The sequence below is a fragment of the Papio anubis genome, chromosome 16 (assembly GCF_008728515.1).
Source record: "Papio anubis isolate 15944 chromosome 16, Panubis1.0, whole genome shotgun sequence".
NCBI lineage: Eukaryota > Metazoa > Chordata > Mammalia > Primates > Cercopithecidae > Papio > Papio anubis.
This window is the reverse complement of record NC_044991.1, coordinates 36,582,895-36,600,620: the sequence shown is the minus strand read 5'-3', so window position 1 is coordinate 36,600,620 and position 17,726 is coordinate 36,582,895. Positions and strand designations below refer to the sequence as shown.

Here is a 17,726-nt window from a genome sequence, read left to right as displayed (position 1 = left end):
TGCACCTAAGTTGTTAGTTCATCTTTTCACTAGAGGGAGGGAAAGAATCAATTTAACTCTGAAATTGCATCCCACTTTCCTCTGAAAAATAAACAAGCAAGCAAGCAAACACAAAAAACACAAAATCCCAAAACCTCCCTCTTTAAAATCCGGGACAGATAACAAAAGGTATCTGGAAAACACGGAGCCCATAGCAGTCCATAACAGGTGCAGCTGCAGATCTTTGCTTGTGCGGATGCAGAGCCGAGAGGGGCGTTATCGCCCATGACCCTGAAGCCCACTGAGGCCGTGTCCCTGGAGGTTCGCATCCAGCTTCTCTTCTTCTTTTTTTTTTTTTTTTTTTTTTTTTTTTTGAGAGGGAGTCTCGCTCTGTCGCCCAGGCTGGAGTGCCGTGGCCTGATCTCAGCTCACTGCAAGCTCCGCCTCCCGGGTTCACGCCATTCTCCTGCCTCAGCCTCCTGAGTAGCTGAGACTACAGGCGCCCGCCACCGCGCCCGGCTAATTTTTTGTATTTTTAGTAGAGACGGGGTTTCACTGTGGTCTCGATTTCCCGACCTTGTGATCCGCCTGTCTCGGCCTCCCAAAGTGCTGGGATTACAGGCGTGAGCCACCGCGCCCGGCCCCAGCCTCTCCTCTTTAACGCTTTGCTGCAGCTCAGCTGCAGTCTCCTTCCATCTCCCTCCGCCGTCCGTTAGACCCCAGCTGCTCTCCCTTCGGCCAGCCCTTGGCCCCCTTGTGCCACCCTTACCACTTCTGCGGAAGTGATGTGGGAATCACAGGGTGGAGCGCGTGATTTATGGACAACACCCCGTCCGTAAACTCCCAGACAGAGGCGGGGTCCGGGGCTAGCGCGGCATTCAAGGCTTATCGTGCTTCACTCCAGCTCACCTACTCAACCGCACTTTCGCTACCCACCTGCAGCCTTTCTGTGTCAATCACCTGGGGCCTCTCACGACTAAGGTTTCAGGCTTCAGTGTCCTTGTTCACCCTGGAAGCCTGAAAATTCAAAACAACGCCTGATTCGCCCTTGTTCTCTCATTCTGGAATATATTTTCTCTCCTTTAGCTCTGATTTAAATCGATTTGTCTTCTCTTCCATGAAGGCTTCTCTTACGGACCAAGACAAAAGATATTTTACCTGGAAGGTTCACTTGCCTCATCATCTCTGCCTGCAGAGTGGTTTCCTTATCTTCTACTATAGCCCTTAGTATTTCCTAATCTATCTTATGATTGCAAGTTGACATATTTATGTTTCAACTATATTGTAAAATCCCTATCAGATTAACCAGCCACATCTCCCTTTGGCAGCATCCAAGCAGATCTGGTCTTGAATATTGCTTCTGCAACTCTCTCTCACTTTGATGTTGCATAAGGTATCCAATTTCTCTCTTTTATTCATTGTTAGTGTTATGAGTATTGAATTTATGTAACTGCAGGCTAACTGTTAGCTAATCTCCAAACCCACTTCTTCCAGCTAGACATAATTCTGCAGCCTCTTTTAGGATTAGGTATGGTCACGTGACAGAGTTCCAGCCAGAAGAGTGTGAGCAGGAGTGATGTTTGCCATTTTGGGACCTGACCCATGAAAACTTCCTGTGCAATCCTCCGTGCTTGTTTCCATTTCTGCAGCAAACTTGGGTGCCATGTTTTGAAGATGGGGTGTGGTAGCAAAATTTCAAGATATTCTCCAATGATCCTTGCCTCCTGGTGTTCACGCCCCATGTAATCCTCTACTGTACTTAATACGATGGATGTGTGCCACCAATAGGATATTGCAGAAAGGGCAGTGTGTGACTCCCAAGGTGAGGTCATAAAAGCTATGTGGCTTCTGCTGTAACCTCTCTTGCATCACTCTCTTTGGTGGAAGCCTGTCACTATGTCATAAGGACACTCAAGCAGTCTTGTGGAGAGGTCCACATGGTGGGGAACTGAGACCTCCTGCTGGCTGCCAGCACAAATTCTCATGTGAGTGACCATCTTAAAAGTGGATGCTCCAGTCCCAGTTCAATCTTCAGATGACTGCCACCCTACAAGAGACTCTAAGCCAGAACCACCCAGATAAGCCACTCCCAAGTTTCTTACGTATGAAAACTGATAATGTTTGTTGTTTTAAGCTGCTAAGTTTTGGGAGTAATCTGTTATGCAGAAATAGCTAACCGATACAGGGGGCCACAAAGTGAAAGGGGCTTAGGTCCCTGTGACTCCCTAAATTGGAGCTGCCCACTGAGACTTGGGCTTTGTCTCTCTCTAAGTGGGAATTCCAAAGCTTAAGCTCCTTTAGCTTTACGATAAATCTACCTTTGTTAGACTCCAGTACATGTCTCTGCTTATTCAAGTCTTTCTTTTACGGCTGTTAGTAAAATTTTGTAATTTTTTCCTCTAGGTTTTAAATATTCCTTTTTTTTTCTTTTCATTTTCTTTTTTCCTCCTGTTTATTTCTATTTCTAGCCATTTAATAGTTGGTTTTGCCTTTGTAGATTGAATGGAATTTAAATGATCTGTGTATGTTGATCTTTATATTCTGCAACTTTACTCAGTTCTCATGTAAATAAATAAATTTGCCAGTTAATCTTGAATTTTCTAGATAATCATATCATGTGCAGAAAATAACAGTTTTCCTTTCCTTTGTCAGTGTCATTTCTTTTTCTTATTCTGTTGTGTTGACAAGTACTTCCAATAGGATATTGAATGGTTATGGTGAGAGTAGTTCGGTCTTGTCATTTACATGTCTCACCATTAAGCATGAGATTTGCTAGAGACTTCTAGTAGATTGAATTTAGCACATTCTTTTTGATGTCTAGTTTGCTAAACATGTTTTTTTATTTTTATTTTTATCAGGTGTTGTTTTGAACTTTATCAAATCATTTTTTGAACTTTATCAAATCTCTATTGAGATTATCATATAGTTTTTCTAATTTAATATATTAACAGTTGTTAACATAAATAGATCTTTGTGATTTCAAATGAATCTTGTATTCTTAATATAATCTTTATTTGGATATAACATATGATTCTTTTAATATATGTTGTTGAATTTGCTAGTATTATACTAAGGTTTTTGGGTGCATATTCACTAAAGAGTAGCACTTATTATTTTGTTTTCTGGAGTTGTCCTTCCCTGATTTGGATTTTTTTTTTTTTAACTAGTGAAATGAATTGAGTAACTTTTCATCTTTTTCTGTTCTCCTGAGCAATTACTGTACTAGAGGGTCTATTTCTTTAATGTTCAGTAGTACCTCATCCCTAAATCTGTGTGGGCCTAGTGTCCTTTTTTTCCCCCTGTTTTTTATTAAAGGACTAAAGCTTTGAATGCTTTTACAGTTTCTTGCAAAGTTTATCATCTACTCAGCCTTTCTGCTTTTTTCTTAAAGTTAATTTTACTAATTAAAAAAGTCTTTTCTACAATTCTATATTCTCTTTCTTATTCTTAAAATTGTTTATTCTTTACTAATTTCTTAGATTTTCTAAGGCTTTGCCTATTTTATTAGTTTTTAATAAAATATCTTTTGGCTTAATAGATTAATTGTAATTCTTTGGTGTCATATTTTAGTAGCTTCTTTTACCTTTATTCATTCACTTCATAAATTTCTTGTATGCTTATTTTGATCTTTTTCTAGCTTTTTGAGCTAAAAGTTTAGATAATTTATTTTTAGTCTTTCTCATTTTTAGATAAATGCATGCACGCTGTAAAATTTTCTTTGAGTACAGATTAATCTTTGTCTGATACACTTTGATATAAAATGTTACATGACCTATTAATAGTGTATAATTTGTAGTTTGAGTTTTAGTAGCTTTTTGGATCAGTGTTTTAAATTTTTAGGTAGTTCTTATTTTCATCTTCTTTTCCCTATTTATCTTCTCTGTTTCTCTTCTTATTCTAATTTTATGTAAATATCGTCACCATATTGATGTATGACTTCTTTAAATTTGTTGATAGTGTTAAATCCTTAATATTTTTTGTTCCTTTGGCCATATCAATGAGAGCAGTAATTAGGAATTCCCTACCGTGATAATAAGTTTGTCAATGTCTCATTTTGGTTTTGAATCAATTTTTGCTTTATAAGTTTTGAGGTTACTTTATTATGTGCATTCAAGTTTAGAACTGTTAACAGCTTTATGAAGACATGGACATTTTATCATAACGTACCACCCTCTCTATCCCTCTTAATGATTTTTGTCTTCAAATCTATTTTGTCTAATTATAACATAGTTTGCCCAGCTTACTTTTGATTAATATTTACCTGACATTTATTTTTGCATCTTTTGTTCAACCTTTCCTTGTCCTTAGCTTAAGTTATGTGGCTTGAAAACAGTGTAGAGCTGGATTATGTTTTTGTTTTATTTCAAGCTGATAATCTCTCCCTTCCATTAGTGAGTTTCATTCATTCTGGTGTATTGTAATTATTTTTACGTTTCAGCTTGCCTCTTCTCATCTTGCCTTTTAATTTCTATTTGACTCTTTGCTATGCTTCTATTTTCTCCTTCAGTGAAGTTTAGATTGAGCCAAAGTTTCACAATTTATTTTTATTAGATTTTCTCTCCCTGCAAGTTTAGATATTATATATTTATATAATTTACATATCTTATTTCCATTTTATATTATATTTTATTTCTATTATTCCAGTGGGTCCCCAGTGATATTTAACCATATTTACAGAATGTAACAATGTCTAAAGCCTGAGCTCACATTTTTGGGGGATACAGGTGAGTAGGTGAATAGAGGAGAACCTAGGGAGTCTATGGTTCATAGAAACGTCTGGCCAGAGTCCAGGCAGCATGGAATTGTGAGGAGGACAAATAGAAAGTCGACAAAACCGGCAAAAGGAGCAAGCCAGGAAGCCCAGAAAAGCAGAGAGTCTCAGAGGCATAAATAGCGGTCTCTCGTGGGACTGTTTACGGACCTCTCGTGGGACTGTCATGTGCGTGTGCTTCTGAGTATGTGAATGTGTATGAATTATGCTTGCACATGTGTATGCGAGTGTGTCTGTGTCTGTGTGTGTTTGTTACTCTGAGAACTGAGCACAAGGGGAGGCAAAAGGTAAACGGAAGCAGTAAATATGTCCGACAGTAAGCCAGGGTTCGTTTCCACTGGACATAGTACCAACGAGCAAAGTCTGAAGGGGAAGAAGACCGTGAGGGGACTGAGCTCTTCCTGTCACAGGGGAAGAACACGTGAAAGGTGGATTTGGAAGAGTGGGTTTCTTTCCGGAAGAGGAATGGATCAAGAGAAATTCCATCTACTTGCATCAGAGGATACAGGTTGACCTAGAACCGTGACCTGGGGAGACAGGACTGGCGTGGTTAGAAAAATCTCCTTTTTCACAGTGAAAGCCCGAATGACGTTATTTCTGAGACTTTGATCCTGTGCTGTTGGTGTTCTGTTTTGTACACTAGCTATCAGCACAAGAATCGTTTGTTGACAATGGTTACTAAAGAAGTTTCAGATCTCATCTCAATGTAATCTATACTCTGATTAAATTATAAACAGATTTCTAGAATTCAACAATGATAGTCCATATGGTGTAGGAAGGGAGAATTCAAATAGAATATTCTATCATTCGGTGACGAGAGCACTAGTGACATGTCAGGTTATGAGAAACAGATATAGTACATAAAATATTCCCATGTCTAGTTTACTTCTCTCCGCAATCAGGGTTATGAAATCTTTTCTGAGCTAACTGATGCACAAAATGAAGTTAATTAATATGATTTAAAAAATACGATGTTTTTCATTCTACACGGTGTTTTTGTTGCTAATAGAACTAAAATCTCAGCACATTCACTTCCAACCCAAAATGAAATGCAACCTTTCAGTGTGACGCGGGCTTTCTTCCTACTCTGTTTCCTGTCATAATCTGTGTTTTGGTGAGTAAAAGGACGAATGGACTATGACTTATGCTTATAAAACACCTTTTATTTTACCATCTGTAAGCCTTAACTAAACACGACTGATAGTCCAGAACAGATACGGAGACAACAATGCAGTGAATTAGAGAATAAAAGCACTGATGGGAGGAAGCAAAAAATGGAAACCAAGGCTGTGTGCTTCATTTAAATGGTAAACTTCCTGTTTAGAAAATAAAAATCAAACTATTTGAAGTCACTTTGGAATGCTGAGTTTTCTTTTTTTAAATGTATATATACATATATTTTATTTCAATAGCTTTTGGGGTACAGGTGGTTTTTGTTTACGTGAATGAATTCTGTAGGGGTGAAGTCTGAGGTTTTAGTGCATCCTTTGCCTTAGTAGTATACATTGTACCCAATATGTGGTTTCTTAAAAATCCTTCACCCTCCTCCCACCCTCTCTTCTGAGTCTCCATTATACCACCCTGTATGCCTTTGTCAACCCACAGCTTAGCTCCCACTTATTAGTGAGAACATGCCGTATTTGGTTTTCCATTCCTGAGTTACTTCACTCTCAGAATAATGTCCTTCAGTTTCATCCAGGTTGCTGCAAAATACATTATTTCATTTTTTTAATGGCTGAGTAGTATTCCGTGGTGTATATAGATCACATTTGCTTTGTCTGCTCATCTGTTGATGGGCAAATAAGTTGGTTCCATATCTTGGCAATTGTGAATTGTGCTGCGATAAGCATACGCGTGCAGGTGTTTTTGATATATGACTTATTTTCCTTTGGGATACTGAGTTTTCTAATGCAGGTTTTGCTGTGTCCGCTAACTGGAGAGGCCTTGGTAGCCTGTCATCTCCTTCCACCCTGTGGCTCTCACTGCCCGGGAATTCACGTTGTTCCTTTTAGCAGGCCTTCACCTCACACCTTTATCCTGGCCCCTTGCCTCATTGCCCCACTTGAGCTTCACACCTCCCACTGGCTTCTATTTGCTGCCACATAACTCCAAATGGCTGTGACCAAGGGCCAAGTTCACCCTTCCATTCTGCCTTGAGTTCTCACTCTGACATCCAGGAATATCAGCACTGGAGTCAGCCGCACACTCCCTGTGGGATGCTAGCTGCCTGTTCTGGACGTGAGAGAATTTATCTAGTTGCTGACCCTTCCCAGCTCCTCCTTTCAGGGGACGTGGTGTCATTCTGGCACTGTCCTGTCCTAACCTAGCCCTGCTGGTCTCCATGGTTGCAGCTGGATATCCAAACACCCAACACACATAACCATGGCTCTGTGCAGTGAGGAGGAGACAAGATCTCCCCAAACCATTCCATTGAGATTTCCTGTGGTTGGGTTCTGGTTGTATTTCTTTCCTTTTTTTTTTTTAGACAGAATTTCGCTCTTTGTTGCCCAGGCTGGAGTGTAGTGACGCGATCTTGGCTCACTGCTACAACCTCCGCTCCCGAGTTCAAGTGATTCTCTTGCCCCAGGCTCCCTAGTAGCTGGGACTATAGGCACCCACCACCGCGCCCAGCTAATCTCTGTATTTTTAGTAGAGATGGGATTTCACCATGTTGACCAGGCTGGTCTCGAACTCCTGACCTCAGGTGATCCATCCACTTTGGCCTCCCAAAGTGCTGGGATTACAGGCTTGAGCCACCGCACCCGGCCCTGGTTGAATTTCTTAAAAAAGTTGCATGATTCACTCTAGAACCCCCTCATTCTGCTCAAGCAGCAAGACAGGCTCCCTTCAAGCAAGGGCCACTGTTAATCAGGAAAAAGAGGTGATCAAGAATGTTCTCAATTTAAGAGGGTCAGAAACATAATCAACTTCTGGTTGATGATGGGAGGCCTGTTTTAAAGTTTGGTCTTGAAGTCTTAAGCATGCCTGTTCTGGCCATGAGGCACCTGGGGAGGAGGCTGGATGGCAGAGAGCTGGGAGGCTCTGCAGAGCTCCTTCAACCAGGAGGCTGCCTTCTTCCAGGGAGAGGCACACAGGAGACAGCTGAAGATGCTGTCATGATTAGATCTAGGTCAGTATTTCATCTCTGTGGGAGCATCCCATTGGCCAGCTTGTCATTCCAGAATCTCAGATGCATGCCTTTCAATTTCCCTTTCATCCCCACGGCAGTCTGGGTTGGGATCCAGCCTCTTACCCTCCTGGGCTGCCTATTTGTAGGATCTCTCCTCTCTCACCAATCTCATGCAGCAACCAGCATTACATTCCTGAAATATGGGTTGTTGCAGGTCCCTTTTTAGTCTACAGGATAGAGTGTCAACTTCTGGGTGTCCGACCAGCTTCCTCCACACCTCCTTATAACCTATTGTATTAATTTAATCTCATTTTCTAAGGGGTCTCTGCACCTGGATGCGCTGAATCTTTGCGTATTTGGTTTCCTGAGCCTGGATAGCTCTTCTCTTCTTCTTTTCCACTGATCATGAGACTTCACAATTGTGAAATCCTTTCTTTAATGCTTCCTTTTGTGGGACGACCCCTGAGGTAATCAGTGGGGTTCGTTGATGTCCCCCGTCTTTTCCTCTACGCCACTCTTTTATGCATCCTGTCTGGCCTCGTGTTGAAGTTGCCTATTTCTGGGCTCCAATTAGGCTCATTGATGCTCTCTCTTTTCCTTGAATTATCATGAACTGAATTTATTTGTCTTTGAAAAAATTATCCTGTAAATTGGGTCTATCTTTTAAGTATTAACTTATTTCTTTCAATTCAACTTATTTCCAAATAACTATTAGGCCTACCCATTAGGTGATGAGTTTTTTAAAAAATAATTTGTCACTGTAGAAATATTCAAGCATAGATAAAAATAGAAGAGTCTAGTGAACTCCCACATCCCCAGCACCCAGCTTTGTCAGTCCTCCTCCATATTGTGTTGAAGTAAATCTCAGATATCTTTCTACTATAGATATTTCAACATGTTCCTCTAACAGCTTAGGAAACTTAAAAAATAACCATCATACAATTTATTACTTAAACATATTAGTACACTTTTAATAGCAGATGGTAAGTTTCTTGCAGGATGGAGCTGTGACACCCTTGTCACGAACAGGCCTAGTTGCTAGAGTCATGCTCACAGAGGTTGCTCAGCTCCCTATTAATGAACTGATTGATGAATCAATCAGTTCATTGTGATCATTGGCTATCACTGACACTTGCAGAAGGTAGCTCTCTCTTGTGCTGATTTCATGTTAATCTCATCTAACTTTAAGGAGTTTGTTTCATGACACATAGGTTTTAAAGGCCAGTACTCCACAATTCGTGGACACTCTTCTAACACAAAGTAGCTATTAAGCAAACCAACCTTAAAGTCAGGCTGACAGGGACCTTAGTGTACCAATTCCATTTCCAGATTTATAGACTCAATCAAGTTATTTAATGTTTCTAAATCCAGTTTTCTTATTGGAAAAACAGAGTTTCTAATAGTACTTATCTCCTATGATTTTTGTGTGGGTTAAATGAGATACGAAAACACAAGGCAGTGTTGGGTACTTAGTAAGTGCTCAATAAATATTATCTGTTCTCATTTTTTTATGTCAGCAGAGTATTAATGTCTTTTTTTCTCCCACTTTTAAATGCTGGAAGAAGATTGAAAATGGCAACTAGCATCTCATAAAATGACATAGGATAATTTAGAAAAGTGGGGAGGTATTTATATCTTAAATCAACACTATGTAAACATCCATGTGAGCCAACAATATTGTGTGCTCTTCAAGTGTTTTGCAGAAGCAGTGGGGCTCCTGCTGAGACGTGGTCTTGCCAAAACCCTGCAAGCTCCAAAGATGGTCTTTTCAAAATCTTTCTTCTCTATTGCCCCGGGCCATGTTCTTCCAGAAAACTGCCTGCAAGCAATTTCCTTAATCAAGTTGCTAAGGGCAACCCCAAAGACACAACATACCAAGCTATCTGTCCATCTGAATCCCAAAAGCTTTCCTTGTGCTTCCTGCTCTGACCAAAGAGGCATTCGAGGCACATGTGAGAGAACAGCTTTCCAGAAACCACACTGGAGTCCACAGCAGAGCGGAAGGGGCAGGAGGCATTGGGACCATTTCCAGATTTCTCTCTGGCCCCAGTTGTCTAGATTTGCATCCAATCACTGCAAGAGTTTATCCAAAAGTTGTTAGAAAGATTTGGGTTTCACACAGAGTTATGAAAACAAGGTAGAAGGCTGATGTCTTCATTTCCCATGAAATCTTGTGGGTGTAAATGAAACATGTTTTAGTCTCAAATCCTGGAGCTGCGAGGTTCACAATGGGGAAATATCCAGGTCTCTTGAACAAGACTGGATGATAACCAGGGATAGTTCCCTTTTATCCCCACATTCGTTTATGAGTTGGTCAAACTGTTGTCTACTCACAGGAGATTCTTAGACATGAGAGCTATGGGACAATCTCTTTTCAGATCCTGACAGTGTCCCTGGGAAACCTTTCTGTTCTTAGTAAACATCAAGTCAGATAAATCAATAAGGCTGGTGTTGGAGCTGAAGGTAAAACAGGAGGCACTAAATCACAGACCATGCCAATTCATGTAATTCTTAGCTTTGGGAAGTGTTTAATGCTGTGTAATAAACACCATCAAAAACCTCAGCAACATAAAACAACAATCACTGATTTTTTAAAAATCATGGGCCTCTAGGTCAGAGGGCTGATCTTGGCTTCAAGTTCCCAGTGGGTTCAGGCTTCCTCCATCTGTCTCTCATTCTGGGACCCGTGATGACCCAGGATGTAGTCATCTCATGGTTGTTGCTGAAGTCAATTAAGGGTGAGCAGAAATGTGATGTTTCTGAAGCCCTGAGCTCAGAATTGGCACACTGTCATTTTTGCCCATATCTTACTGGCCGAAGCACAATACATAGACAAGCCCAGAATCAACGGAGAAAGTGAAGTCCATTCACAGTGACTCATGGCAATGGTGGGAAGGAAGCAAGGGTTGCAAGCAGAGAATACAGTTTACTCCACAGTGTAACTCAAACAAGTCAGCCTGGCAGGGCCAAGGTCAGTCTTACTTTCTTGGCAACTGGGGTGGCATTACACACCGGAGCTCAGTGGCCCATGGCTGAGATTGTATATTAGGAATTACAATCCAAGCAGCCTGAAGTCAGCCCAGGCTTGTGAATTTGGAAATTTCCATTCTTGGGAAATTTGTTATTGCTGTGTGCCACACCCCCATCCCAAGGTATAAGCAGTGCAGTAACTAAGTATTTTTAGGACATGCAAATCTACTATATTTTGTTGACTACAAGATAATAGGGCACACAGGATTTTCCAAAGCCACAATTCCAAATGGCATGAACTAGAAGCCAGGTGTTCTCACTCCATGTCAAGTGCTATTCTTCCTCTCTCTCTCTGTCTCTAACAATAATGCAATGATATTCTGAATTTACTTGAAAATGACATTTGGATTTTGTTATAAGCTATTTGATTTTCCTTCACAAATTTGTTTATAGCAATGTCCTCCCAGAATATGCTGATAAAGATAAATGGATGACAGTTATTGATGAATCCTGCTGCTGGCAGTTATTAATCAGCCATTGACTTGATGAAGCAGCCATGGATGCCACACCTGATGGCAAGGCATGTGGCCTGGGGGCCTGAGTGCAGCTGCCACAGGTCATTCATGTGGCTTTGGGAGTGCTGGGAAGCTACTGCTTCTGCATCTCCAAGGAGCAAGCATCCTGTGAGAGTGGAAGTGAGAGGTCAGTAAGGACAGGCCCTTTTTTTGAGCCCTTACTCTGCTGGGCATTGGGAAACAGAGAAACAGAGTTTCTGTCCTTGTGAAGCTTCAGCCTAGTGAACTATTTCTCTGCATCTATCATGGAACAGTAAGAAGTAATTTTGGAAGAGTGAAGGACCTGGTAGGCACAGTTTACATAAACCATTTAACTGGCTCTTCCAAATGCCCCTTAAAGGTACGTGGCAATCCCATTTTACAGGTGAGAAGACTGAGACTCAGTGAGTTCTAGTAACTTGATAAAGCCCCACAGCAAGCTGACAGATGAGTCAGGATTCCAGTGCAGATCAGTTGGACCCCAGTGTCTTTGCTTTTCCCACCATATGACTTATGGAGGATGGAGCATGCCATTTCAGGAGAACGTGACGTCTCTGAAATTCTGTCTTCAGCAATGTCCTCTTTCAAATTTCATGCTTTCTTTGTTACCTCCATTTGGGTAGAAATTGTGTCTTATAAGAATTGTCATCCCCTAAAGTAATTGGAATGGTACTGGAGAATACTAAAAAGCAAACAACAACAACAACAACAAACCCCCAAAACAAACAGACAAAAAAAACCATTAATGTTTTAAAAACAGAAATGCTAACACAGCAACAAAAAGTAACCTTAATTGCAAAGCCCAGTAGAATTGTGCTTGAGATGATTTGCTGCTTTATTTTTGGAAGTCCTCCATATTACCCACATTACTGTCACTCTTCTTGAGCGTGAACATCAAGAGAGCATGGATCAAATGGGAAAATTAGCGTCAGGATTACATCAGAAGAAAGGCAAGTATCCCATCATTTCACTGCCCACAAAAATACATTCTTTCCCTTTCCCTCCACTATTTTAAGACTTCATTGACCTTTTCTAAAGTCCCAATTTCCATTTAACCTCTGTGCCAGTCAAGACAGCCGTCCCAAGTCCCTAACCTTCTCCTTCACCCAATGATCACTCTTTGAAGTCACCAAGCGTGCTACACACAGAAGGAAGCCATTAGCAGGGAGAGTTCGAACCTATATAGCCAACCATAAATTAGAAGTCTAAGGAAGCATTTTCAGCCACTGTGAGGTCACTCAGGCTGACTGCTGGCAGTGGCTTCTCATCGATGACAGGTCACTAAAAAATTCTCTCTAGGCAGCTCATTTCTGGTGGCAGCAATATTACTGTTTGGACTTCTGAAATGATTTTTGTGATGCACATGGCTGCCATAGGCAGAAGTTCTGGAATCAGAGCTTTATAGACCCCTCCAGCTTGCTCCTTCTCCACTGGGGAGGAGCTGGGGGCCAGGCTCAGGTGGAGGCCTCTTAGTGCCTTTCTTCCTGGAGACTCACAAGGTATGAACAGGAGGAGGACCAGGGGAATAGTGGGCCAGGGGCTCTGAGAATTCTGAGAGTAGCTGGAGGGTCTGAAGGAGTCAGTGAAGTGTTGGCGGCAAGGTGGGTTTCTGGAACCAGAGCAATACGCCTCGATTCATTTATTCAAGAAGGCTTTATTCGACACCTGCTGCATACTAGGCACTGTCACACCGAGAATACAGCAGTGAAAAAAAAAAAAAAAAACACAAAAATGTGGTCCTTGTGAGGCTTATATTTAAGTAAGGGAGACAGACAATTAAAAAATATAACTGATAAACAAACTGTCTAATTTGTCAGAAGGTGATAAGTCTGTGGGAAAAGAGAGGGATGGAGAGTGCAAGGGCAGAGATTTGCTTGCTCCCTCCCTCTGCAGAGGGAGCAGCTGGAGTGTGGTCTTGAGGTAGGAGCGTGCCTGGTGTGACCAGGTGGTGGCAAGGGGAGGGAAGCTGGTGAGCAGTGTCTGGGGGTCTGCTAAGGACTCTGGCTTTTCCTAGGACAACGTGGGCATCTATTACAGGGTTGTGAGAAGAGGAGCGAGATGCTCTGATCTAAATTTTAAAAACTATTTTATTTTTAATTGATAAATAATTGTATGCATTTATGGGGTACAGTGTGATATTTTGACATATGTGTACACAGTGGAATGATTAAATCGAGCTAGTTGAGATACTCCTCACCTCATGTACCATTGATTTGGTGGTGAGACCATTTAAAATTTACTTTTTTTTTTTTGAAATATGATCTAAGTTTTAAAAGACTCCCTCTGGCTACCTTGCTGGGACAGGATGTGTACAGCCAGGGCAGAAGCTGGCAGCCTGGCTAGGCAACTATTGCAGCTGTCCAGACAAGACATGAGGAGGCTCGGATTCATTAGAATCAGGGCACGGTTTGAAAAAACAAGGACTTGTTGACAAATTGAATGTGAGGTGTGAGAGAGGGAGAGGGGTCCAGGTTGTCTTGACTGAGAAACATGAAAGGTGGAGTAGCCTTCGATGGAGATGGGGGAGCCTGGGATAGAGCAGGTGTTTTGGTTGATGAGGATTTCTGTTTTGGATGGGCTATGGCTGAGCAACCTGTGACACTCCAGATGGAGATATGAAACAGGCAGGTGGATGGCAGGAATTCAAGGAGGATCTGGGACAAAGTGGAGACATAACTGGTTTTAAAGACTTGGAGCTGATGTGATTGTCGGGGTGAGTGAACACACACAGGGCCTGGAGCACCTCTTCATTTTGAGGTCAAGAGACGAGGAAGAGAGAAAGAGAGAGATAGCAAGGGAGCAAGAGAGCCGGGGGCATGGAGGTGGCAGGGAGACTGGGAGAGGGCAGTGTCCTGGAAGCCAAGGGAAGGAGGAGGGAGTGGCCAACCGTGTGCAGTACTGCTCTGTTGAGTAAGGTGAGCATGAGCCACGGCCACTGGATTAAGCCATGTGGTGGCCCCATTGGTTACTGTTCTGATCCAGTGAGGGGTGGGTAAGGAGAGGAATTGGAGCAGGCAAGACCCCGTTTCTCTATTACTTATTAGGCCTTCATTGTAAGAAAGGGTCCCGTAGCTAAGACTAACTGAAGAATATTGATGCAAAGACTGCAAACTACTGATGGAGATTGTGGCCAGAGATACTCAGAGAGGAGAAACCACTTGCCTCAGGGGCTGAAGGAACTTTTGGGCTTCCTGGCTAGAATGCTGAGGAACTCAGTGCTCTCAGGCTGCTGGTGGGAGGAGAGACCTGGGTTTGAGGAGGTGAATGGCCAGTCTTATGGATGGGGATCCACATGATGAGTTTCTCCAGCTCCTGTGCACTCAAACTGCCATAAAAATCAGTTAGTGGGTTTGCGCTTTCAGCAGCTCTAGTAATTCATTTGGAGTGTCTTTATAGAGTACAAGGCACTCTTGCTTCTCAGTTTCCCTTAGAGGCTGAGGCCACTCCCATAGGGCCAGTAAAGAGCAGCGACCAAGTACACAAACTGGGCCTGGGCTCAGATCCCAGCTCTGCCGCATTCTAGCTGTGTGACCTTTGGCAAGCTACTTAACCTTTCTGTGCCTCTGTTTATGCATCTGTAAAATGGTAGTAAGACTAGTACCTATCCCAAGGAGTTGCTGTGAAGTTGAACTGAAATACTTAGAGCTGTGTTCAGCTCTAACACAGAGTGAATAGAATAAGTGAACTGAAACACTTAGAGCTGTGCTATTAAGGCATTAGCATAATGGTCTCTATTTTAATAGGTGAAGATATTTGGAAATCTATAGAGGATGATTTGCTGCAGTTTACTCAAGTGACTTGAACTCCCCTTCCAAAGTCAGACCATTATTCCACAGGGATATTCCTCTATGTGGTTGTCTATCCATCTATCCTAGCCAGTATTCCATTTCTAGCTGTAATTCAAATATTTTCACACTGGATTTTCTAGGGAAGGTGGCTGAGGGAGGGCTATCTCAGGTATACCCTTACACTTTTTAAAACTCTTTCTGTTTTGTTTTGTGTACTTATGCTCAGGTTTTGAATTTACCCCTAAATCTCAAAAGAAGTGTACTGAAAAGTATGAAATTGTCATTTATTATAATGATGAAATCAACTTCCTTAAGAATTTCACATATGTCAATGCATAGAAATGATTTCAAATAAAGTATGTTTCTGTGAACATAAAACATTTACTTGTTATGACACTGTAATCAGGGAGTCACAGATTCTAAGATATGAAATACTAAGCACCCCATCTCTACCAAAAAAAAATTTAGCCTGGCATGGTGGCACACACTGTAGTCTCAGCTTCTCAGGAGGCTGGAGTGGGAGGATCACTTGAGCCTGGGAGGTTGAGGCTGCAGTGAGCTCTGGTTGTGTCACTGCACTCCAGTCTGGGTGACAGAGGGAGACTGTGTCTCAAACAAACAAGCAAACAATAAATAAATAGAAATACTAAGCAGACATTTGATTATCTCATGCCCAGATTGTATCTGGAGATAAGGGTATGCTGGAAAGAATCCTGGACTAAGAATCTGGAATTCTGGATTCTAATCTCAAATACTTATTGCATTCATGGTGAACCAATTACCTCTTGAGTTTCAGTTCCCCATTTGTAGAATGCAACTGGGTGACCTTTCCATTTCCTCCTCATTCCAATATTTCTATTACTCTGTCTTGGTTTGGGTTTCTTGAGAAGCAGAGAGGAAAAGTTAATTGGGAGGCAATCTCAGGAAGCACTGTTAGGGGAGCAGAGAAGTGAGACAAAAGAGAAGGCAGCCCATAATGGTACAGCACCAATCCATTTACCTCTTGGAGCCACTGGAGCTTCATCCAGCAGAAACTGGGAGTTAGTGTGGGACATGCTTCAGACCGAGGGAGCTGGGATATTTACACCCCAACTCCTGTCAGTCAGAGCTTGAGGGCTGTTCCTAAAAGGCTCTTCTGGTCTGCCACATGGAGGAAAATGGTGCAGGAAGTCCTTTTGGCTGAAGTGTACAGGTGCTGATGATGGGAAGATGGGCAGTATTCCTTGAAGTGGTGTAGGAGAGGAACACCCACTGTTTGCTACACATTGACCTCCCAGATTTGCCTGTGATTTGGGGCTTAGAGAAATGTGTTGATTCTGTCTAGTAAAAGTGAGAGTCATTGCAGAACCAAAACCAGAATCTTAGTGGTGACTGTGCAATATCATTTGGTCTGGTGATTTTACCCAGAGCATCTCAGAACACTGGTATTTGTAGTATGTAGCCTTGCTAATAAATATATACAAACGTGTTGAAATGACTTGCTATTATATGACTAGAACGAACCCATGTCATCCTCATGATGTCTTGCTGTTACAGTCTGTCTGACCTGACTCCTCAAGCAAGAGAACAAGGGTTGGCAAAGAGTGCCCCAGAAATGCACAGCCCCAGGTGCCCGGCAGAGGGCATTAAGCATGACAGACATTGGAATGACATCTGCTGTGTGTGCAGGGCAGACTGATTGAGTGGAACCATGACCGAAGAGAACTCAGGTAGACTCAAGTGCTTCTGGGAAATTTGAGAAACTTCCCCGACAGAGAATTTACTTCAAGTCAGATACCTTCCCAATAATTGAAAATCCTGCCAATAATGAGGAAAGAGAAGTGTACCCAAATTCCTATTTCCTTGAATCTGCTCTTCAGTTTATTCATGAAATTGGCTCACCTGATAAACGAATCTCGCTCGAGAGCCTGCCATGCTCCAGCATTGGGGACCCAGCAGTGAAAACACCAGTACAAACTGGCTCTCACAGAGCTTCCCTGATATGGTTTGGCTCTGTGTCCCCACCCAAATCTCATGTTGAATTGTAATCTCCATGTATCAGGGGAGGGAGCTGATGAGAGGTGATTGGATCATGGGGGTGGATTTCTGCCATGCTGTTCTTGTGAGAGTGAGTGAGTCTCACAAGATCTGATGGTTTAAAAGTGTGGCACTTCCCCTTTTGCATGCGTACTCTCTCTCCTGCCGCCATGTAAGAAGCACCCCGCTTCCTCTTTGCCATGATTGTAAGTTTCCTGAGACCTCCCCAGCCATGCAGAACTGGGAGTCAATTAAATTTCTTTTCTTTACAAATTACCTAGTCTTAGATAGTTCTTTATAGCAGTGTGAAGATGGACTAATACATTCCGTTTTAGTGAGAAGATACAGACAATAAACAAACTACTAACTAAATGCACAGTGTCAGGAGAGAGAAATGTTAGGAACAGGAACGAGGCAGGGTAGGGGAGTGTAGAGGTTCAGCAGTAGTGTTTTAGTTTGGTGTTGTGTGCAGGGCAGACCCTCAGGTAAAATGCCTTTAAGACGAGATCCTATGGAAT

At 42.1% G+C, this 17,726-nt stretch overlaps 1 long non-coding RNA gene across 1 annotated transcript in view; it reads left to right on the top strand.

Moving 5' to 3' along the window:
• The first annotated feature begins 989 nt into the window (after positions 1-989).
• LOC103888171 overlaps positions 990-17,726 on the top strand; it is a 50,531-nt gene continuing 33,794 nt past the window's right edge. Inside the window, exon 1 of the long non-coding RNA XR_002515258.2 lies at positions 990-1,964. This is a non-coding gene — a long non-coding RNA (uncharacterized LOC103888171). The remainder of the gene's footprint in view (positions 1,965-17,726) is intronic.